At 39.7% G+C, this 25,444-nt stretch overlaps 1 protein-coding gene and 1 pseudogene across 8 annotated transcripts in view; both read right to left on the reverse strand.

The window, feature by feature from the left end:
- KIF2A (kinesin family member 2A) overlaps positions 1 to 25,444 on the reverse strand; it is an 84,823-nt gene that overhangs the window by 50,187 nt on the left and 9,192 nt on the right. The window lies entirely within an intron of this gene.
- LOC144581452 (CREB-regulated transcription coactivator 2 pseudogene) lies at positions 8,920 to 11,290 on the reverse strand (annotated as a pseudogene).

A 25,444-nucleotide genomic window follows, 5' to 3' on the forward strand; every position in this document is an offset into this window, starting at 1 on the left:
CTTCCAACGTATCTGCTCTCTGTCTATTCTCCAGAGCAGCCAAAATGTTCCCGGTAAAAACTAAGTCAGATATTACTCCTTTGCTCAAAACCTTCCAATGACTCCCCATTCCATCTCACACAGAGTAGAAGCTAAAGTCCCTTCAACGGTCTATTAATGACTTATAACAAAGCCCTACATGATCTGACCTGCATTACCTGTGACCTCCTTCGTCCCTCACTAGAATAACTCCTTTTTAATTGTCTGATTCCTGTCTTACAAAATACCACCTCCATTCTCCCTGCACCCATAAAAGATGGGTCATAAACTTAAATGTGAAAGATGTAAAAGCAACTGAGTAAACAGTGGTGCTTTTTACTAATATAGATGGACATCAGAGGATATGCAGGTGCTAGGGATGGAGGAAAATGATGATCTAAAAAATACTGGGAGGAGTCAAAAGGAGTTACAAAAGGGAAATCAGATAATCCTTACTTCAATTTTAGAAATCAATTAGGTGGTAAATAACCAGTGGAAGCAGTATGTGTCATGTGGGGTCCTTTGAGAAGCAGACGAGAGTTAGGAGTACAAGAGGTTTATTGTTCAAGATAAAAGAGGGAGGAAAGAGGACTGGGCACAGAAAACTTTCAGACCAGGTCAGGCGCAGTAGCTCATGCCTGTAATCCCAGCATTTCGGGAGGCCAAGGTGGGCAGATCACTTGAGGTCAGGAGTTTGAGACCAGCCTGGCCAATATGGTGAAACCCCATCTCTACTAAAAATACAAAAATTATCTGAGTGTGGTGGTATGCGCCTGTAATCCCAGCTACTTCGGAGGCTGAAGCGGGAGAATCACTTAAACTCAGGAGGCGGAGGTTGCAGTGAACAGATTGCTCCACTGCACTCTGGCCTGGGCAACCAAGTGAGACTCTGCTTCAAAACAAAATTAAATTAAAAATTAAAATTAAAAAAGGAAAACTTTCAGACCATGATACAGATTTAAAACCTAGGAAGGAAGTGGCTGTGAAGCAGGACTGAGCAGAGAAAGCTTCAGACCTTGACAAAGATCTAGCAAAGTCTTGGTCAACCCAGTAGGGTGCTTTAGAGCAAGACTGTCCATTACAGGAGTCCTTACCCAGGCCATGCTCTATCATTGGATGTGGATTTCTCAGGAAATTCAAGTTCTCAATCCCAAATCTAAAGATCCTGAAGGTACTAACAACTGGAGATTGTCAGCTAACTACACTCCCTGAAACTGAAATTATTTCTTAGAGAGACATCTAAGCAGTGTATCTGCATGGTCGTCATAGCATATGAAAAAGAGGATGAGTTTAACTGGTAGTAGAAATGAAGAGTGGACCCCAGAGAGTCATAAGCAGCCCAGTCACCATCACAATCTGGGAGGAGCCTACCACTGCTGCATCAAGCCCTTCATCAATCACCCTCTCTACAACATGAACAGTGAGGCTGAGACCTGGCAGCCATCCTTTTCCCAATCACCCCTGGCAGCCCCACAAACATTGGTACCCACTAGTAGGGACAAGAAGATTATAGCAACAAAGGTTTTGGAGAAAGTAAAAGGGTTTAATAAAACATTGATATGGTTTCATCAACAGAAAGGAAGGAGATATTTGAGCCTAAGGAAGATGCATTTGAATATTAGACTACTGTGAAGAATAACCCTCAGTAGGAAATGAAGAGGCTGTGGTTGAGGTTAAAGAAAAAAGACACCTAGCTATCAAATCTAGTTGGGAAAAAAAAAAAAGAGTTACCAAGGTGGATCTCCATACAATTATCAGTAGAGTTACCACAATATGATAATGGGGAAAAAATACGTGCATATTCCAAAAGGCAAGACCAATACAATCATTCTTTTTGTTGGGCATCTACCATGGTATTCCCACCCTTCTGGGCAAGGAGTGATTTAATGTACCATAACTAGGTGTGCAAAAGAAAAGGTGGGACAGTGGAGCAAAATACCAGGACTACAGGTCACAAATTCATAGGGACCTTAATCTCCAAAGACAGTTTGGAGAGACTGGCAATGAGAGGATAAAGGAAATCAAGGGGGCTGGGCACAGTGCCTCATACCTGTAATCCCAGTACTTTGGGGGGGCAGAAGTAGGAGGATGGCTTGAGCCCAGGAGTTTGAGACCAAGTTGGCAACAGAGCAAGACCTCAACTCTACAAAAAAAAAAATTAAAAATCAACAGGGCATGGTGCTGTCTGCCTATAGCCCCAGCTACTTGGGAGGCTGAGAGGTACAAGGATTCCTTGAGTCCAGGAGATAAGGATGCAGTGAGCCGTGATTACGCCACTGCACTCCAGCTTGGGCAAGAGCAAGATGCCGTCTCAAAAAAAAAAAAAAAAAAATCAAGGACAGAACAGCCAGCATTAGCAGTCTCCTCAACGTTGGAACCTCTACGATCTCAAACACCAGTGCACACATCCAGAAAGCCTTAAATCACAAGTCTGCAGAGTCAAAAGTGTCTGATCTAAGACTAAACTTTAAAGACTAAATTCTAGAGGTTGAGCAGGGCAGCACTGAGAAATTCGTTGCCTTATCTCTACCATAATCCAGTTTACTCATCCAACAACAAGTAGAGAATATGAAATTCCAGCAATAAGAAATTATTAAACAAAGTCTTAATCATTTGCTTTTTGCCAATTAATCAGATAACTAGAACCATCTATACTACCTGCAATACCAGTGCAGCATGGGGCTTTTATTTGCACCAAAAGATGTCTATAAAAATGTTGTTTTCTTTTTAAAAACCAACCTTTCCCAAAATGCCTTTAATAATTTTTTTAATTGTCTTATATACGACATTTCATTGAGCTACTCAAATACCTCTTTAAATTGTAATACAAATTTGATTTTCTTTTAAAATTTTGATTTTTTTCCTTTTAAACAAATACATCTCTTGATTTATTTCAAAAGTCAAATAGTAACCACCTGTTAACAAAGGTGTTAAGTAATGAGAGAAACAATAAGATACATGAAAAAATTTTTCAAAGGAAAAAATTATGATACAGTGACAACATAGGCATAAGAAGAAGGTGTCAAGCCTGGATGACTGGGAGAATGATGGTACTAGGGGGAAAACAATGAGATGCCTGAGTGTTTGTTATTAATAGAGATCATGCATAGATGTCAGTAAGACTAATCAGGACTAGAAATATCTTTCCCTAGAAACTGCAGTCTTCCCATGTGCACCTCCAAATACCATCTCATTTCTCTGATCCACCTAAGAAAACTGTACTCCATCTTCACTAACTCACTGCCCTTTGACTCTCTGATTCATCATTTACTTTACTGCGAATTATATTACATATACTTCCATATTAAAAAAAAAATAGAGCAAACACCTGTGTAACTATCACCAGCTAGGTTAAAAAACCCTTTTGAAACCCTGTATGTTCCCCTCCCAAAGGAAACAACTGCCAGGCGCAGTGGCTCACACCTGTAATAATCTCAACAAACACCTTAGGAGGTTCAGCCAGGTGAATCACCTGAGGTCAGGAGTTTGAGACCAGGCTGGCCAACATGATGAAACCCCATCTCTACTAAGAGTACAAGAACTTAGCCGGGCATGGTGGTGTGCGCCTGAATCCCAGCTACTCGGGAGGCTGATGCTGAAGAATTGCTTGAACCCAGGAGGCAGAGGCTGCAGTGAGCTGAGATTGCACAATTGCACTCCAGCCTGGGTGACAAGAGCAAAACTCCATCTCAAAAAAAAAAAGTAACCTCCACCATGACATTTGAGATAATCATACTTTGGCTTTTCTTTAGAGTTTTACCACCTTTAAATGTAACACATACACACAGAAATCTAAACAGTTTCCTTCTCTTTAAATTGCATATACATGGATTAACACTACTTTAAGAATTGAGGGTTCCTTTTTGTTTGCTCAATACTATTTTTTGAGATTCACTTAAGTTGTACACATAAAATGTATATAACTCATTTTCATTACAGTATAGCATTTTATTGCATGAATATATCACATTTTATCTATTCTACTATCGGACATTTGAGTCGTTATGTTTCTGCTATTAGGAACAATGATGCTATGGGCATTCTTACATATGTTTACTGAAATAAATGTGCAATAATTTCTCTAGGTATATGAGAAAAAATACAGAATAACTGAGTCCACATATATAAAACTTTTCTCTTTAGTGCCATGTTTCCTATCTATAGTAGCTATGTGATAGTTTGTATATTCGTACCTGCCTAAATCTCATGCGGAATCATAATCCCTATATTGGAGGTGGGGCCTGATGGAGGTGATTGGATCATGGGGGTGGATTTCTCAGGAATGGTTTGGCACCATCCACTTGATGATGAATGCTGTCCTCAGAGTGAGCTCTGTTCTCTGATTGTTTAGAAGTGTGTGGCACCTCCCTCTCTTTTGCCCCCGCCCCCTTAGCCTTCATGAGGCCTCTCCAGAAGCTGAGCAGATGCCGGTATCATGCTTCCTGCAAAGCTGCAGACCTGCAAGCCAATTAAACCCCTTTCTTCATAAATTACAAAGAATCAAGTATTTCTTTATAGCAATGAAAGATGGGCCTAACACACAGTACCTGTAATGATCTGTAATCCTCTAACAATTACTCCAGATTCATGAAAACACTTAATATTAGCCAGATTTAACATGTCATATTATGGTTCTAATTTCTCTGATTTAATGAGGTTTATGCTTATTTTTGTGCTTGTTAGCCATTCAGGCCTTTTGAGTACTGACTTGAGTGTTGGGGTCTTTTTCTTTTGGCTAATTCTCTATAGGAATTCTCTTTATACCCTTGGTATTAATCTTTTGTTGTATGTATGGCAAGTCTTTTCTACAAAGTTGTGGCTTATCTTTTCATGTTCTTTATAGTGCCTTTTGATGAATTCAGGTTCTTAATTTTTTGTTTGTTTTTGAGACAGAGTCTCATTCTGTCCCCCAGGCCGGAATACAGTGGCGCCATCTCAGCTCACTGAAAACTCTGTCTCCAGAGTTCAAGCAGTTCTTCTACCTCAGCCTCCGGAGTAGCTGGGATTACAGGCGCCTGCTACCACACCCAGCTAATTTTTGCATTTTTAGTAGAGACATGATTTCATCACCACATTGGCCAGGCTGGTCTCCAATGCCCGACCTCAGGCAATCCGCCATCTCAACCTCCCAAAGTGTTGGGATTACAGGTGTGAGCCACCACACCTGGCCTAAATTCTTAATTTTAATGTAGTCAAATATGTGTTTTTCCACTATGGATTTTTTTTTTTGGTGTGTTATAAAATTTTTCCTAAGACTGAGATCCCTAAAACAGTCTCTTACACTTTCTAAGTTTTACAAGCTGGGTATGGTGCCTCAGGCCTGTAATCCCAGCACTTTGGGAGGCCGAGGTGGGTGGATCACTTGAGATCAGGAGTTTGAGACCAGGCTGGCCAACATGGTGAAATCCCAACTCTACAAAAATTCAAAAAATTAGCCGGGTGTGGTGATGAGTGTCCATAATCCCAGCTACTTGGGAGGCTGAGACAGGAGAATTGCTTGAGCCTGAGAGGCAGAGGTTGCAGTGAGCCAAGATCTCGCCACTGCAATCAAGTCTGGGTGACAGTGAGATTCCATCTCAAATACATAAACTTTTACAAAACCTTTCACATTTGGGACCTTAATCCATTGGCATTTTGATATTTTTGTATGATAACACAATTTCCTTTTTAGGACCATATCCTGAAAATCCCCTTTCCCTCTACTTATCTGCAATACTACCTGTGTCACAATTCAAGCCTACATGCATGAGTTTATTTCTTTATCCCTGAACTAAAAGTATTTAGTATTATAGCTTTGCTTATTATTATTAAGTCTTGCCATATAGCAGAATAAGCCCTCCTGCTTCATTGTTCCTTAAGAGTATTCTTAAGGAATTCTAAAGTATAAACTTTACAATCAGCTTGTGAAGTTCCAAAAAGTCATATAAACCAACAATCACAAAACTACCTGTTGGGATTCTGACTAGAACGGCATTGTCTGTTTTGTTCAGGATTATTTTTTTTCTTTATACCTTCCAGCTATGATATTCTAGATTTTCACATCATTAATCAATGATATGAAACTGGCCAGCGGTTTTCCTTTCTCAAAACCACTTTTTTAAGAGTTTGGGAATCTCACTCTGTGCCCAGGCTTAAGTATGGTGGTGTGATCATGGCTCACTGCAGCCTCATGTGATCCTCCTGCTTAAGCCTGCTGAGTAGCAAGGATTATTGGCATGCACTACCATGCCTGGCTAATTTTTTGTAGAGATGGGGTCTTGCTATGTTGACCAGGCTGGTCTTGAACTTCTGGTCTCAAACTATTACCCTGTATCAGCCTCTCAAAGTGCTGGAATTACAGGTGTAAACCACTGTGCCCAGCATCTCAACAACCTTATTAGATTTTGGTATCATGGTTATAATAATCTTTTTTTTTTTGAGACAGTCTCCTTCTATCGCTGAGGCTGGAGTGCAATGGCGAGATCTCGGCTCACTGCAACCTCCGCCTCCCAGGTTCAAGCAATTCTCTCCTGCCTCAGCCTCCCGAATAGCTGGGATTACAGGCACATGCCACCACACCTGGCTAATTTTTTATTTTTAATAGAGATGGGGTTTTGCCATATTGGTCAGACTGGTCTGGAACTCCCGACCTTAGGTGATCCGCCCACCTCAGCCTCCCAATGTGCTGGGATTATAGGCATGAACCACCACGCCCAGCTGGTTATATTAATCTTATAAAATGATTTTCTGTGGCAAAGCTCTCCCTTTCTGTACTCTAGAATAGTTGGTGTGAAATTAAATTATTTGACTCTTGAGTATTTGGTAGGCAAAAACTTGTTAAACCATCTTGGTTTGCGTTATTATAGAAAGATCCAATTTCCTTAATAATTAGATAATTATTTTTTATTCTTCTTTTCATAATTATATTTTTCTAGATGTTTTAGATAAGGTTTCCACATTTTTGGCACCAAGTTCATAGTATCTGTTTAATGGCTCTGGCATCTGATATGATGTCCACATTTTCATTCCTAATTTTTTAGTAAACTTTTTTCTCTTAAATAATTTCAACTGGGATTTGTCCATTTTATTTGTCTTTTCCAAGAATAAACCTGGCTTTGTTGAGCCTTTTTTTTTTTTTTGAGACGGAGTTTCGCTCTTGTTACCCAGGCGGGAGTGCAATGGCGAGATCTCGGCTCACCGCAATCTCCGCCTCCTGGGTTCAGGCAATTCTCCTGCCTCAGCCTCCCAAGCAGCTGGGATTACAGGCACGCACCACAGTGCCCAGCTAATTTTTTGTAATTTTAGTAGAGACGGGGTTTCACCATGTTGACCAAGATGGTCTCGATCTGTTGACCTAGTGATCCACCCACCTCGGCACCCCAAAGTGCTGGGATTACAGGCTTGAGCCACCGCGCCCAGCCTGTTGAGCCTTTTTATTAGGTGTCATTATGTACGTAATTTCTGCTACTATTACTTCTTTCTTTCAACTTACTTTGGGCATATTTTACTGTTTTTTCCCTTTAAATTCTTCGGATGAATGTTTAAGTCATTCATCATCTTTATTCTTTTTTCTTCATGAGCGGCTAAAGCTACACATTTATTTCCCAGAACTGCTTTAGCAGCATCTTACAAGTTTTTACATGTAGTATTTTTGTTATTGTTCAGTTCCACCTGTTTTTCTATTTTCATGATTCTTTGTCTCATGAGTTATTTAGAAATGTTTCTCAAATTCCAGATATGGAAGCTTTCTGCGTATCCTGTTAATGATTTCTAAAGGTGAGACACCTGACCAAGCAGAAAAGACAGAGCCACAATAATTGGTACCACTTTCCCAGTGCACAGTGGCTGAATACCCCTGTATTTCTACCATAACTGTACTGGACTGCCTGCCTTGATGAAAAAATTTCTTATAAATCTAGCTCCAGGTGCAAATCAGCAGCAATTTTAAAAACAGCATTTAAGAGAAGTCACACAAGTCCTTGTCTTCAAACAGTGAACCTGACTCCAATTCTCCTTTTTTAAAGTCTCTTTCTCTTGCATCATCCTACAGGAATCAAACTTTTGCCATCTATGTCTACTTCAGCCCTACCCATCTCTTAGAATTCCTGTTCCTTTACAATCCATGATCTTGTTTTTGAGCTCAGCTGTGTAGGCCTTTTTGGTTTCCTTTTACTGTTTGGGATAGGAGGGTGCCATTACATGAACTTTCTTTAAGTCATAGGTCAGATTCACAGAAAATGAGGTCAGATTTGAAAATTCTAAGTTTACATTGTTATATAAAATCAATACCACCATTTTAAAAAGTAACATAATTTCAAAATTCTATGGCTTTTTTTTTTTTTTTGAGACAGAGTTTCCCCCTGTTGCCCAGGCTAGAGTGCAATGGCTCACTGCAACCTCTGCCTCCTGGTTCAAGCGATTCTCCTGACTCAGGCTCCCAAGTAGCTGGGATTACAGGCATGCACCACCATGCCCAGCTAATTTTTTATATCTTTAGTAGAGATGGAGTTTCACCATGTTGGCCAGGCTGGTCTCGAACTCCTGACCTTGTGATCCACCCACCTCGGCCTCCCAAAGTGCTGGGATTATAGGCATGAGTCACCGTGCCTGGCCAGCTTTTTAACACTTAAAACACAGAGACATATTTAAAAGTTTTCCATTTCATTTTAATCTAGTTGTAAAGATAAATTAGTGTAGAAAATGTCATCTGTTGGGGGTAAAGTTAAAAAAAAACTTGCAAAGAGTTTTTTGGAATGATTTTTTTAGTAACATACATTTAATTAAAAATAATATCCACTGTGGCTCTCTCCTCCATTGAGAGGGAAAAGGGTGGTGAGGAGGGGCTGGCAATGTCCACTCCTAGGAATCTGGACAAGCCAGGAGTCCTAGGTTACCCTCCCAGGTTACCCTCTATATCCCCAGCTTTCCAATAGGCTCTGACCTCCAGGGAGTTGGTTCAAAGTTACAAGTGCTTTTGGCCCTCCCTTGAGCTTCTCCAGGCCCACCCATGTATGGAATTCAGGGGCCACCTGGAAAAACCCCTTGCTTTTTCTCATTCTTGGGATCCTTTGTTCATGCTACAAAGAGAATCTGGGGGCAGACTGGAGTCTCTATTAGCTGGGGTAAGGGAGGACATGGACAGTAATGGGGGACAGGGCCAAGAAGAGAGATGGTGATGAATATTCCAGAGCACAACAGGGTAGCAGGGCACTGGGTCACTCAGCATGTTTAGCCCTTCCAGAATCAGTAGCTCCATGCACAGCTCATCTTACAGCCCTAGCCCCAACTCCAACCTGCTACTGATACCTCAAAGCCAGGCACTCCAGCCAGGGTGGCTGCAATCTCCTTAGAGAAACCTGGAGAGTTTCAATAAGGATGACGTTAGGCTTTGAGTTATAGTAGGAGCAGTGATGGGTCAAGTTCTGGTGGTTGAGGGTATGAGGATCCTGAGGACCAGCTACTGGCCCCTCACCTTCTAAAAATCCAAGCCCTTCAGAAAAGCCAGGGGGATCCATCACTAGACTGGTTTATGGGCTCTCTATGCTGAACTGCTCCAGTTCCCTAGGGTGAAGTCACTTATTGTCCAGTGAAGACTTTCCCTAGCCCAGTGGGCCGAGGTGGGTAATGTCCCATAATGCAATTGCCGGCCCAGAGGCCGCCCACCTGAGGGCTGCACTGAGCAGGCCTGAGAGGGCAGCTCTCACTGCTGTAGAGACTTTGGAGTATGTGACTAGGTGTGCAGATTACTGGTCTCCAGGGGGACACCCTGAGTGATGGAAGACAAAGTAGGTGACATTGGCAAAAACTGTTTGGGCAGCTGCTATTGGGACCTTCTGGCATTGGCAGGACCTGCGGGCAAACTTAGGGGGCTGAGGGGTACTTGGAAACAGTGCCGGGAGGCCCCAAGAGTAGAAGTTGGGCGAGGTAGGGGCAGATTGAAAATGAAGTGGGGGATGAAAGGAGGAGAGTCAGGGCAGCACTGAGTGAGGGGTGGCCCAGGAAGGTTGTGGGCAGTGCATGGTGGGCCAAGGAGAAGGCAGGTAGTGAGGGGTGGCTATGGGAGCCCTGAAGATGGGGCTGAGGACTGCTCAGGGATTGCTTAGGGAAGACTGCAGGGATGGGTGGTTGAGAGGTGAATGAAGTCCTGGGGCATCATAACCTGGGCCCAAGTCCATGCCCAGGCCCTCGCTAATGCCCAGGTGAGTCACGATGTGGGTCAAATTGGAGGTACTGTTGCCCCTATTAAGGCTAGGGTGGGCTGTCTCCTCAGGGTGCAGGGGGGTGGGCAGTGTTGGTAGAAAGTGCAAATTGGTGAGATCAGGTAGGAACCTCATCCCACGTCCAGTATTCATGACAGGTGGGAGGACAGGCACATTGGCAGGCTGGCCAGGAGATGGAAAGATGTTAATTCCAGGGACTTCATAAGGACCGGGGTTAGGAGGAAGATGAAGAAAGCTTCTAAGTATCCCATGGCTTCAGCAAATGCTTGTCACCTAGGAGAACTTCTCAACAGCAGGTACTTTAGAGTCCATTTTACCACCCAGAAATGTTGATTGGGCAGGTTGCTGGGAGGTATGGGGCCTGGATAAGTATCCTGGGGACTGGGGTTAATCACACTTGTGTGAAAGGCAAAATCAGAGCTTGTCTTGTTAAATGCAGATGCTAGGTACAATAAGTACCTCTTCTCTGCAGGGAAATTGTCCCAGGACATAGTCCTTCACCAGCTGGACACTTGGGGAGGGGATAAGTAGGCAGGACTATAGGGAGAGCTGTCAATGTGGTAGGGTATTGGCAGGGTAGGGACAACCATTCTGTGAGGATCTGGCTGTACCCGTTCTACCAGTCTGTGGTGCGAGTGTCTTGAGATAAATTAAAAGGTGAGTGGAGGGGGCTCTGGAACTAGGCCAGGCTGAAACGAATCTGGTTAATATTAGGCAAAGAACAACCATAATGGGAGCCCCACGTGTATGGCAATTGCAATCCTGTGTAACTGGGTGAAGCCGATGTCCATTAACATCTCCTCGAGGGCTGCTGTGTCCTCAGCCTGATGCTGCTTCTGCAGCATGATCTCACTAAACTTGCAAAGATTGGAAGCCAATGCTGTGGCCAAACAAGGCTCATTTGCCCCTGCCCCTGATGTCGCCATCTTCCTCCTCTGTTCCTTCCTGACATCTTCCTCCTTCCCCAGTACAAGCCACTGTTCCTCTCTCAACACCTCCCAGCATCCTACTCCAGCAGTAGCCACTGCCACCTCAGCCTCACAGTATTGGAAAGTACAGGCAAACCCTGCAGAATAGCTCCCCAATCATTATTTTCCCAATAGAAGGCCTCTTGGATTTTAATACCAAAACTTCCTAAAAACGTACTTTTCTCACAATGCAAGATATTTCTGGCCAATATTTATGTAAGGAAAGATTTATATTTAGCATTTTAAATAAAAGAATATGCAAGAAAAGTTTGGAGTTACATTCCAAATATAATCAATAGACTGTTAGAATCACAATAGACATAAATAATCAAGCCAAGTATCAAAGTAATACAAAATGTAGGCAAAGGATGATGCTTTTATTATATTCAGTATAAGCCATTTACTAACAGTTTGCTTGTCCTTAATATATTTCTACAGCCTCTCATATATTTGTTTAGTCCTTCTTTGGCTTAGTGCTAAGAGTCCCTAAACATTTTTAAAATGTTGAAGAAAACATTTATAATAGAAATGGGCAAAAAAGCAATTATAATGGAAAAAACATTTACTATATATAAATCTGATTTGTTAATCTCATTGTTTATTGATCATACATGATGATGTTCTACTTATACAAAGGTAAATCACAGTGGTTACATTTCTGAACTTGGTTAGGGAGTTCACGTTGATATACTGTCATTTTTTTCCCATTAGTCTACATTCAACCATTTGACCTAAAAAAAATGACAATTTCATATGGTTCAATGTAATACAAAAGTAATGTTCACCCCAAACTTAGATGTTAAAAATTTATGAAAATAAAATCTGCTACATCAAAGAATATAAACATAATAAATGTTTTGAAATATAATCTTTAATCAAAGTCATTTTATGTTTAGTTCATTTTAAGAAATATCTTTACCTCACTTAAGGCTCAATTTTTTGTTAGGGTGAAATTTCAGGGCAAACAGTTAAGATCTCAACTTTTTAATATCTGTTGGTAAATATCAAGACACATGATTTTTAAAAAGAAAAAAAAGCCACAAATGACTGAACAGAACATACATGCAAATCTAAGCCATCTTTGCTTCAGTGAATAAATTCATATTTCAAGACTTTCTAATCTTTAAGATAATTACTTAAGATCTGGTATTAGTGCGATTTAATTTGTCATAAAAGCTCATATATTCATTGAGCTGTCAAAAACAAGTTTTACATGTTGACAATTGCCTTTTGGTCTCTGAAAACAGGGTCCTATTATATGTTTTCCAGTTCGCAGCTGAGTTCACAGCAGCTGTGAGGCTAAGAAATGCCAGCAACCAATTAGGCTGGCATAAACCTTGTCTAGCATATAAAGTATAATTTGGTTGCAAATGTAGGAGACAAGAGCCAAAATAAGTCAGCCAAGAATACTAATAAAATTTCATTACAAGCATTAAAAGTCAGAATATTTAAAATCTAACAATAATATGTATTTTATTAAGAGGATATAGTAGAACATTAGGAAAAATATGAAAAAGCAACAATCAATTCTTTTCAGACCCAAGTAGTTTTTTAAAAAGGTTGCAGCTGTTTCTGACATACCTAGGATTACAAACTCTATGGGTTTTTTTTTTCCTCTAACTAGCCTAATCATAGGATTGTGGTATACAATCATACACATGGCAAGTCTTCTCCCAAAGTGAACATTATTTTTATCCGTTTCCCTTAAGATGTTTCTATGAAAATTTCTCTTCATACTTTTAAGATATTAAGACCTTTATATATATATATATATATATATATATATATATTTTTTTTTTTTTTTTTCTTGAGATGTAGTCTCACTCTGTTACCCAGGATGGAGTGCAATGGCCATGATCTCAGCTCACCACAACCTCCGCCTTCTGAGTTCAAGTGATTCTCCTGCTTCAGCCTCCCAAGTGGCTGGGATTACAGGCATATGCCACCACGCCTGGCTAATTTTTGTATTTTTAATAGAGATGGGGTTTCACCATGTTGGCTAGGCTGATCTAAAACTCCTGACTTCAGGTAATCCACCAACCTTGGCCTCCCAAAGTGCTGGGATTACAGGCGTGAGCCACTGCACCCCGCCTAGACCTTTATAAAAATTTCAAAACCTAAATATGTATAAGAACAACACAACTTAAATGATTAGTAAAAATAAAACTTCAGTTAAAAGACTGTTTATAATGGCTATTTCCAAACTCTTTGAAGTTGTTTAAATCTGTTTTGTTTAAAGTATGAGAAATTTAAAAATATAACAAAATCAATGCTTTATAAAATATTACTACAAAAATATAATTTAAAACATTTTACATATATATTGAAAAAGTTAGTAGTCACTGGTGATTCATATGCATACAGCCATGTAATGAAAATAGGAAAATCTAGCTTACATGCCAATAAATTAAAATATATAGTGTATCTATTCTTTTTTTTTTTTTTTGGAGACCCAGTCTCACTCTGTCACCCAGGCTGGAATGCAGTGGTATGATCCTGGCTTACTGCAACCTCCGCCTCCCGGGTTCAAATGATTCTCGTGCTTCAGCCTCCCAAGTAGCTGGGATTACAGGCATGAATCACCACACCAGGCTAATTTTTGTATTTTTAGCAGTGATGGGGTTTCGCCACGCCAGCCAGGCTGGTCTTAAACTCCTGACCTCATGTGATATGCTCACCTTGGCCTCCCAAAGTGCTGGGATTATAGGCGTGAGCCACCAGTGTATCTATTCTTGATAAAACCTCTAGCAACCCCTTCCATTTTCAATCAGAATACCACCGAATAATTTGAAAGCATTTTAAATAGACTTGTAAAAATATACTAATAAAATCTAGTTATCTCCTGTACCTTTCAAGCAGAGACTAGGAGGGAAACATGCATAAAATATCCATTCTCAGGAGAACAAAGAAATAAATATTACTCTGAATTATAAAATCACACATTCAGACCAAATGTCTGGCAGAACAATGTTGTTTCCAGAAGATGAGTAAAATACAAAAGCTTACTCAAAGTGGTTGGTAAACAGATACCTGAAAAGAAGTACTTTCTTCCAAGTCATTTCACACCAGATAAATTATCTTAGAACACACTGATGATAAAACCTTCGCCACTTCACATGAGGTGATTGATTAAAACCTGTCTTAAATAATAAGTTTCTCATTTTTCTTTTTTGAGACAGGGGTCTCACTCTCGCCCAGGCTGAAGTGCAATGGTGTCATCTCAGATCACTGAAACCTCTGCCTTGTGGGTTTAAGTGATTCTCTCACTTCAGCTTTCCAAGTAGCTGGGACCAGACATACCTGCCACCACACCAGGATAATTTTTGTATTTTCTGTAGAGATGGGTTTTTGCCGTGTTGCCCAGGCTGCTCTCAAACTCCTGGGCTCACATGATCTGTTCACCTCGACCTCCCAGAGTGCTGGGTCTATAGGCATGAGTCACTGTCCCTGGACCCATTTTTATTAAATAATAATTAAATACATAAATAGTGGTTCCAATCAATTGTATATTTAGTTATTAGAACCAATTGCCAGTGTAGCATGCAAATTCAAAAACTTTACTGCCATCTTTCCAAGTTAAGTCATAGTAAAACATATTAATTAGCTTTCATTCTCTAAAGAGGTTTGTTTTAAGGTTGGTCTTTTAAAACAGATACAATTCCTTTCTTCAGTTTATTAAAAGAATTCTAAAAGGATGTTTCAAGAATATGACAACAATTCCCCTCTTTAATAAATTTATAATATTATGATCTTATAACAGCAAAATGGAGAAAAATTAGAAAAACAAAGACTGTCAAATGCTGCTTTAAAACAGACTAAAAGGACAAGGATGCTACAAAAATGCATTATTTTGAAAATGGAAGTTAACTACACAGTAACGTTAACTACAACACTAGTATTCATACATTGTATCTTGGTTTTGCCAACTACCTCAAAGCAGTTTATTTATAATCTAACAGTAAATGTCAATTTATTCCTAGGTGCCACTGACCAGTAAATGAGGACAGAAAGAAATTTGATTTGTTGGAGATCATACAGCAGAGCAGCAACAGATCCAGCAGAAGTCAAAGTCTCAAACTCTGATATTCAGGTTGTGTTAGCTAATCTAAGCAGTGAGGAAAAGAATCCTTCATGAGGACTATGTAGCATTACAACTTCTTCAATAGTTTTAGTGGAACAAGAAGGACATAAATAATGTCTCAGCTGACACTGGTTAACAGTGCTGTTGCTGTTTAGTAAATCTCCGGGGAATGTGATTTTGCCAAACATAGAGACCTTTCTCTTTGGCTTATCACACTTAAGATGTTACTGTTTTTTAACCAAGTTAAAAGTTCTAGTATTTCCTTTCTTAGACATTAAAAGTTTGACATGAGGAGAGAAAAAAGGAAATGATATACCTAAGATTTTCATTAAAAAAAACACAACTTTAAAATGGGACAAATTTTATTCATATTGAAACAAACTATGAATTTTCTTTCTTTTTTTTTTTTTTTTTTTGACAGAGTCTTGCTCTGTTGCCAGGCACAAGGATGGAGTGCAGTGGCACAATCTCGGCTCACTGCAACCTCTGCCTCCCGGGTACAAGTAATGTTCCTGCCTCAGCCTCGTAAGTAGTCCTGGCTAGGACTACAGGTGCTTACCACCATGCCCAGCTAATTTTTTTTTTTTTTTTTTTGTAGAGACAAGGTTTCACCATGTTGGCCAGGATGGTCTTGATCTCTTGACCTCGTGATCCGCCCACCTCAGCCTCCCAAAGTGCTGGGATTACAGGTGTGAGCCAACGCACCTGGCCACAAACTATGAATTTTCAAATTCTTACCTCATCTATTGTTTTGAAAAAGGATGTGAAAACTTAGTAGCACTCAGTTCCTCTGGGGGATGCCGAAGTTTCAGATTTGTTGAGCTGCACACTAACAATTAAGGTAGCATTATTATTTAGAAAGGCCTATTGTACAACTTTTTAGAAAAGTTTCATTCTGAATTTGCCTAACAGTAATAAGAAAAATGACATAAAGGATCTATGACAGCATTAAAAAACATTAAATCACTGTAGTTTCCTGATGTTATTCAGCATATTTGGGGTTGGGGGAAGGGAGGGTTAAACCACCCCCCAAACCACTTGTAAAGAGAACATAAAAACCAAAATTCTAAATTCACAATGTAACATGATTATGATTCTAGCTGAAACAGTAAAAATGTAACAAGAAAACCCCACAGTACTAGAAATAACATTTCATGAAGTTTATTAACAAGCAAACTAACAATCTCAGAACCTATGAGCCTTAATAGGCTATTCTTCATATCTACATTCCCATGGGTGACAGAATATACCAAATGTATCTTTACTCATGTGTTAAAGTATAAAAGATTTCCTGTTTAGAATACCAAAGACTTTTACAGTGATGCTGTTGCAGCAACATGTTGCTAATAGTTCAATATTCTGAAGAACTGTCTTTCCCAGATGTTCTCCTGAATATACCAAGCAATGCTATCTAATTGCTCCCTGGCTTAAATTTTTATTTACCCAAAAGGGAATTCCATACCAATACAGCTGTGCTATTCTGTGAACTTTTCACAGCTACATGTAGATACCACCTTCTCTTATGCATATATCCTAAAGGGACACAGGGATCATCTTGTGGAATGTTTTTCAACTGTCAGTGCAATGTTACTATTCCCCCCAGGACTCTGTCATCCCAACTCCTACTCCACTCTACTTATGGGAAGCCTATGATGGTAGTGGCCCAGAGTCATGGAAATTTCTACTTTCAAAACCTGGCCAATTTGGGTTGGGAGAATAAATGATCACTCCTCTAAGCCCTTTTACCAGTAGGGTAAAATGTATATTTAAAATTCAGTGCTGCTAGAGCAAAAGGTACATAAAGAAGAATGAGATCATTGAAGCTCTGTGTGGCAAGAAAGGCTAAAGTCAGATTGAGTTTGGTTTTTTAAGTATGAAGTTTGAGATACGAAGTAGGCTGTCTAATACACTGGAGATGGTCAAAGTTGAACAAAAAAGCTTGGGATTGTCAAAACAAATCATGCATTCTCAGGGGGTGATATCCCCAAGGTGGTAAAAATTGGCTCTTTGGAAGGGGAGATCTTAGATATTATAATGGGCCACAACCTATAAATAGATGTACAGAAATTTGTATTGGGATGGGGTGATTAGGCAATAAAGAAGTCAAAAGGCACAGAGCATTAATAAAAAAAAAAAGTTTGTAAAACACCAATATAGACAGTATTTTTAAGATGATCAAAGTGGATGTGACCACCAAGACAATGAGAGTAGAAGTCCTGATCTTTAAAGTTCTGTAGAGAAGTAAGGGAAATGAGGTACCAGCAGAGGAGATCAAGAAGTTAACAGAGAAAAAGAAGAAAAATCAGAGGAGTAGTCATATAAGCTAAGTGAAGGTATTAAGTTATTTCAAACAAAAGGGAGTGAATTAACTTTGTCAAATGCTGCTAACAGATCAAGTAAAATAGAAGCAATGCCTAAAAGTGAGTGGTCAAGTGGTTTTCGTTTTTTTTTTCTTTGAGGCAGTGTTTAGATCTCGGCTCACTGCAATCTCTGCCTCCCTGGCTCAAGCAATCCTCCTACCTCAGCCTACTGAGTAGCTAGAAGCACAGTGCCACCATGCCCTGCTAATTTTTGGCACATTTTTGTAGAGGGGGTTTCACCATGTTGCCCAGGCTGGTCTCAAACTCCTGAGCTCAAATAATCTGCCTGCCTCAGCCTTCCAAAGTGCTGGGTAGACATGGTAGACTTGTAGGTCTTTTCTGGTTGCTTGCATTTCTTGGTGGTAAAATGACATGCAAGGTCATTTGCTGAGAGTGTGGGTGAGCCAGGAGCAAACATCTTCAAGGAATGAGGGAAGATGGCAATATCAGTAAGATTTCTATTTGAGAAACCAGATATATGGTGTTTCCACTAACCAAAATACAGAATAGGGGGATATTGGTTAGTGGTGTTTCCACTAACCAAAATACAGAATTTGCGTGTGAGCCACCGCACCCAGCCTTGTTGTAGTTTTGACTTACATTTCTCAAATGATTAGTGATGTTGAACATTCTTTCATATATTTGTTGCCACATGTATGTCTTCTTTTGAGAAGTATCTGTTCATGTACTTTACCCATTTTTGTTTTCTTTCTGAGCAGGAATTAAAGTTTAAAAGCTTTATGGCTGGGCATGGTGGCTCACGCCTGCAATTTCAGCACTTTGGGAGGCCAAGGTAGGTGGTTCACCTGAGATCAGGAGTTTGAGACCAGCCTGGCCACACAGCAAAAACCCCATCTCTACTATAAATACAAAAATTAGCCAGGCATAGTGGCAGGCACCTGTGATCCCAGCTACTCAGGAGGCCAAAGCAGAAGAATCACTTCAACCCAGGAGGTGAGGTTGCAGTGAGCTGAGATCACGCCACTGCACTCGAGGCTGGGTGACAGAGCAAGAGTCGGTCTCAAAAAAAAAAAAAAAAAGAAAAAAAGAAAGAAAAGCTTTACAAGGGCAAAGAAAGGAAAGTACAACTTGGAAGAGGAACAAGCAGGCAACTTAAGAAATTAAGTGTGCCCTCTTTTTAATAAAACTTTTGCTTTTTGCTTGAATTTTTTCTTATAGATTCTGAAAATGAGATCTTTGTCATATGCATAGTTTGTGAATATTTTCTCCCATTCTACAGGTTGTCTGTTTACTCTGCTGATAGCTTCTTTTGCTGTGCAGAAGCTCTTTAATTAGCTCCTATTTGCCATTTTTTGTTTTGTTCTGGAGACTTGGGCATACATTCTTTGATAAGGTATCTGATGCTCAGAATGCTACTTCCTAGGTTTTCTTCCAGGGCTTTTATAGTTTGGGGTCTTAGATTTAAGTCTTTAATCCAATTTGGGTTAGTTTTTCTGTATGCTGAAAGGAAGGGGTCCAGTTTCAATCTGGGTACCCAGTTCCCCAGCACCATTTACTGAATAAGGAGTCCTTTGCCCATTGCTTGTTATTATTGACTTTGCTGAAGATCAGATGGTTGTAGGTGTGTTGCTTTATTTCTGGGTTCTTGATTCTTTTTCATTGGTCTATGTGTCTGTTTTTACATCAGTACCGTGTTGTTTTGTAATGCAGCTTTGCAGTACCATTTGAAATGGGGTAGTATGATACCTTGTTATTTTTGCTTAGGATTGTTTTGGCTATTAGGCTCTTTTTTGGTTCATATGCATTTTAGAAGAGACTTTTCTGATTCTGTGAAGAATGTCATTGGTAGTTTGATAGGAATAGCACTCAATCTGTAAATTGCTTTGGGCAGTATGGCCATTTTAACAACACTGATTCTTCCTATCCATGGTCATGGAATATCTTCCTATTATTTTTTTAAGACGGGGTCTCCCTATGTTGCTCAGGCTGGAGTGCAGTGGCTATTCACAGGTGCAATCCCACTACTGATCAGCACGGGAGTTTTTACCTGGGCCGTTTCTGACCTGGGCCAGTTCACCCCTCCTTAGGTGGTCCCCTGCTCCCGGGAGGTCACCATATTGATGCCCAACTTAGTGTAGACACCCTACTGGCATAGCGTACTACAGCCCAGAACTCTTGGTCTTAAGCCATCCTCCCTCCTCAGCCTCCTGAGTAGCTGGGACTATAGGCACGCACTACCGTGCCTGGCAATGATTTCCATTTGTTTGTATCATCTCTGATTTATTTCAGCAGTTTTGTAATTCTCATTGTAGAGCTCTTTCACCTCCTTGGTTAGCTATATTCCTAGGTATTTTATTCTTTCTGTGGCTATTGCAAATGGGATTGTGTGCAGAGGCATTTTGAAGAAGAATTTTCATTTACAAATATTTATTTATTTATTTGAGACACGGTCTCCCTCTATCACCCAGGCTGGAGCACACTGCATAAACACAGCTCACTGCAGCTTCAACCTCTGGGGCTCAAGTGATCCTCCCACTTTAGCCACTAGGGTAGCTAGAACCACAGGTACATACCACCATGCTTGGCTAATTTTTGCAAGGTATTTTTTTGTAGAGATGAGGTTTTGCCGTGTTGCCCAGGCTGGTCTCAAACTCCTGGGCTCAGGCGATCCACCCACCTTGACCTCCCAAAGTGATGGGATTATAGGCACTAGCCACTGTACCCAGCAAAAAAATTTAAAGCATTAGGAAAAACTGCAAACTTGCACAATAGATGATAACCCCCTACATTCAGCTTCACTAATTTTCAACAGATGGTCAATCCTACTGCCACTTCTATCACCACAACTGGATTATTTTGAAATGAACTCTAGCTAGCATATCAACTCATCAGTATTTACGTCAGTATGTATAAAGTTAAAATTTTGTTTTGTTTTTTGTTTTTTTTTTTTTTGAGACAGAGTCTTGCTCTGTCACCCAGGCTAGAGTGCAGTGGCACAATCTCCACTCACTGCAACCTCCACCTCCCAGGCTCAAGCAATTCTCCTGCCTAAGCCTCCCGAGTAGCTGGGCTTAAACAGGCTCCTGCCACCACACTCAGCTAATTTTTTTATTTTTAGTAGAGACAGGGTTTCACCATGTTTCTCAGGCTGGTCTCGAACTCCTGACCTCGTGATCCGCCCACCTCAGGCTTCCAAAATGCTGAGATTACAGGTGTGAGCTGTTGCATCTGGCCAATTTTATATGTTTTTAACATTCTCCTTGTTAAAAACCTTTTCTAATACATTTATTTTCTATTTTTCTCAGATGTTTTAATAAAGCTGTTTTTTTTTTTTACTAAATTGAATCACATTCCACTTATCTATTTTAAAGTAACATTAAAGATATGCATATGGAAAAAACCCTAAAATCATAAAACAATCTTTACCATATTCAAATTCAAACTCTATTTCCCACGTATCTCTTTATGCCTGGTTTTGTGCTGTGCTTACTACGGTCTCTATAAATACTGATACATTACACCACATATGCACATATCTGTGTAATTATACAGATAACAGGCAACTTTCTTCCACCCTTCAACTCTGGTAACAAAGTGATGACTTCGAGACTAGAGTTGCAAGGTATTTCAAGGTCTAGTTCATTCTTCACCAAAGAATTGCAGTGTATTTGCTGACAAATACTTACTTGTTTTCTGTTAAAAGGTCGAACATAAACATTTTAGGTCCCTACATGAGTGGTAGGACATAAAGGTAGGTCTCATCTTGAATTAGACAATGTTTTCTTAGATGTAACAAAAGCAAAAGCAAAAAAAGAAAAAAATAGATAACTATCAAAATTAAAACTTTTTGTGCTTCAAAGGATACTATCAATAAAGGGAAAATATAACCTCCAGAATGAGAAAAAAAAATCTGTAAAGCATGTATCAGATAAGGCTGTAGTATCCAGAACTTTTTTTTTTTTTTTGAGACAAGAGTCTCGCTCTGTTGCCCAGGCTGGAGTGCAGTGCGGCTCACTGCAACCTCTACCTCCCACAGGTTTAAGCAATTCTCCTGCCTCTGTCTCCCAAGTAGATGGGCTTATAGGCGCCCGCCACCACGCCCAGCTAATTTTTTGTACTTGTAGAGACCAAGTTTCACCATGTTGGCTAGGCTGATCTTGAACTCCTGACCTCTTGATCCACCCGCCTTCGCCTCCCAAAGTGCTGGGACTACAAGTGTGAGCCACCGTGTCTGGCCCCATAATTTTTATACCTCAACAATAAAAAGATAAATATTGACTGAGCACGGTGGGTTATGCCTGTCATCTGAGCACTTTGAGAGGCTGGGGCCGGAGGATCACTTGAGCCCAGGAGTTTCACCAGCCTGGATAACATAGTGAGATCTTGTTTCTCCCCAACCCCAAACCCCCCTAAAAAAAAAAGTAGCCAGGCAAGGTGGCATGTACCTGTGGTCCTAGCTACTGAGGAATCTGAGGTAGGAGAATCACTTGGGCCTGGGAGGTAAGGCTGCAGTGAGCTATGATCATGCTGAATTTGAGTGTTTATAAGACATCCAAGAGGAGATATTCAGTAATCCATGACACATACAAACAGTAGATATCTGTAGCCAACATGAGCTAAAAAGAAGCATTTAGTTTACCAGAAAGAGAATACTATGTGAGAAATACTGCAGGAGTAGGATCAAGCCCTGAGGAACATCAATACTTAAAGGGAATGGAGAAAGAAGCACCCGTAAAGATTAAAAAGGAAAAACCTGAGGAACAGAAGGAAAAAAAGTTCTACTTATTTTTAATTAAGGAATTGTTCTTAATAAAAACCCAAGAAAGCATGTAACATTAAAAGCAATGTTATCACTCTCAATAAAACTGCAACCAAAGAGCATATAAAGAAAGCACTTGCTATATACTTAGGGCCAAGTTATAGTCAACTCTCGGTATCAGCAATAATTTTAAAAATAAACACACAATCCATATATAATCCCAACACAATTTCAAGCAATAGGCTTATAAAATAAATTCATGGCTGGGCACAGTGGCTCACGCCTATAATCCCAGCACTGTGGGAGGCTAGGATTAGGCAACAGCAAGAGACTGGAGAAAACTAGAATATCTTTCTCAAAAGAAATTACAGAGCCAAAGAGCATTTGTATTGAGTGCAATAACTACTTATTATTTTGTTTTAACTGACTAACTTCTTCTAGAGAAAAGTCCTTCATCTAATTCTTCAAAGAAATCAGATGAAGGGACATATGATGGCCATATAGCAAATACTAGTTGGATTAATAAAAACACCTGATTAATAAAAACTATACCCTAGAAAGGAAAAGCATTATGTAATTAATTATTTGACTTCCAATGCCAGGAACATTAATAGTATACAAAAAACTCTACAATGAATTAGTGTCTAGAGGATTTTGGAGGCAGACAATCTATGTCCTAATCTCAGATTTGCTACTTATTTTATGTATGACCTTGGACAATTCAACTTCCTCATTATAACAATATAAGCAGTTTTGACCAACAGTAGTATTTCATGAAAAGTTTATGTGGTTAAATTCTAAGATTTACCTACTAATTAGGGCCCCTAATTTGTTCTCATTTCATAAAAATCTTACAGGTAAATCACTATATCCATTTCTGTTTAGAAGACCATAGTAAATTACACAATTAAACATACTACCAAGGGGGAAAAAAAAATTTAATGCTGTTTCCACCCCCAACACACTTTTCTTTTTTAAAGAGATGGGGTGCTGCTATGTTGACCAGGATTATCTCAAATTCCTGGCCACCTAGTAATCCTCCCAACTAGACAGGTAAACCTGTAGTTAAATTCAACAGCTGATCTCAAGGCTGAGACTGCTAGAAACATTGCTTGACCATCTGTCACAGCATTTGAACTATAAACTCAAATATATCCATGTAAAAAAAAAGGGAAGGGCTAAAGTTGCCATACATATGTGAATCCTTTTTACAATACTATAGCTCATTAAACTTTTTTTTCTTCTTACATTGGCCAATTCACTATGCATGACAAAAATGAACAGCAAAATTTTATTTTAATTGTACACCTATGATTGATCCTCATTCATCAAATATAATTTTTTTGTCATTAATTGGTCCATTATTTCAAGAGTGGTTTTGACTTTTAACTCCTAAAGTTTGCATACTCTCTCCCCAATCTTTTTTAGGTTCACAGAAAAAGTGAGTGGAAGGTAGAGAGATTTCCCATATAATCCTTGACCCCACATATACATAGCCTCCCCCACTACCAATGCCCCACACCAGGTACACTTTTTACAATCGATGAACCTAATTTGACACACCATTATCATCCAAAGTCCCTAGTTTACATTAGAGTTGACTCTTGGTATTGCACCTTCTATAAATTTTGGCATATGTATCACAACATGTATCCACCTTTATAGTATCATAACGTATAATTTCACTGCCTCTGTGCTGTGCCTATTTATCCCTTGCTTACCTCTTTTTTTGCAAACCACAGTTAAGAGATTCTGAATACTGAAATGGTGCTTAGAATCCTAAGGATGAAAAAGAGAAGGCAACTGCCAGGACAGAAAAAAATAGGCTAAAATAGCAAAGAAAAAGTGAAAAAGTGCAGCTGCATTTCAAGAAATAAAGCCCTCCTATCCCTTAAAAAGCTGAAGCCATATTCTTTGTGTGCTGCTTTTCCTTCTCATTCCGTTACAAGAATTCAGAGAAAGTCTTGGGTAACACACTACAGCTCAGTATTAAGAAGGCAAAGTATTTAGTTATAGCTTAAGTAAATTCCCACTGCAGGTAAACATTTAATGGAAGTGATTTATACCTGAAACTCACTTACTTTTAGGATATTAGTGGCAAAAACTATATGCAGCCTGAGTTGGATGCTCTCTTTGATATTACCTTCATAGGCTCTCAGTCCTCTACACTGTATCTTGAATAGGGTCAGGTTGATTAAATAAAACTGAAGAGATTTTAAAACCTACACTAAGACTTTCTAAATGTTAAGTCCTTTCCTTTTAACTCATCTGCCCTTTATTCAACACAAGTGATATATTGCAATATAACATCAACTCTTCTTGCAGTGTGTTCTGCATATCATCTGTTCCTTAATTATTGCTCACACTTCTAGACTGATGCAATCTTATCCATGCTATCTCTCATTTTCAATACTACTCTCCTTCTAATCTATCACTAATCACTTACTAACTCCTATTACTGCTCTTAGGAGATTAAGTCCTATAGTAGTGTCCAAGTGTCCTAGAAATTAATTCCAAGAGCCTTACCTTACCTCTGCTTCCAGGTCTTTAATAGGGTGCCCCAGATTACCCCTCCTTCCATATCTTCCTCATCACCCTCCCTCCGTCTGCTTTAAACGCCCTTCACCTGACAGCTTTGTTTCCAGCTCAGAGACTTCTTCCACGCTGTCCTACATGGCTAGAATGCCTCCTTCCCCTCAGGGCAATCTACTGGTCATCTTCCTCTCACCATTTAAACATCACTCTCCATGAAGTCTTGTCAGATACTCTGTTAGGAGATGCTTTTACACAATCCTGGCTATACTCTGGAATCACTAATGTGTGACAAGTTAAGTTTCACCAGTATGCGAGGTCTCTTAATGTAAAATACAGATACCTAGACTACATACTCAGACAGACTCTCTAGGCAAAGGAACTAGATATTGGTGGTTGGGTTTTTGTTTGTTTTTGGTCTGTTTTTTCCAAAGCCTCACAGGTGATCTAATGAGCAGCCAGAGTTATGAACCACCACATGCTGAGCATTCTTTAATCCAAAATGCTCCAAAATCTGAAACTTTTTGAGTACCCACATGACACCACAGTAGAAAATTCCACACAAG

Source organism: Callithrix jacchus, chromosome 2 (genome assembly GCF_049354715.1).
Source record: "Callithrix jacchus isolate 240 chromosome 2, calJac240_pri, whole genome shotgun sequence".
Lineage (NCBI taxonomy): Eukaryota > Metazoa > Chordata > Mammalia > Primates > Cebidae > Callithrix > Callithrix jacchus.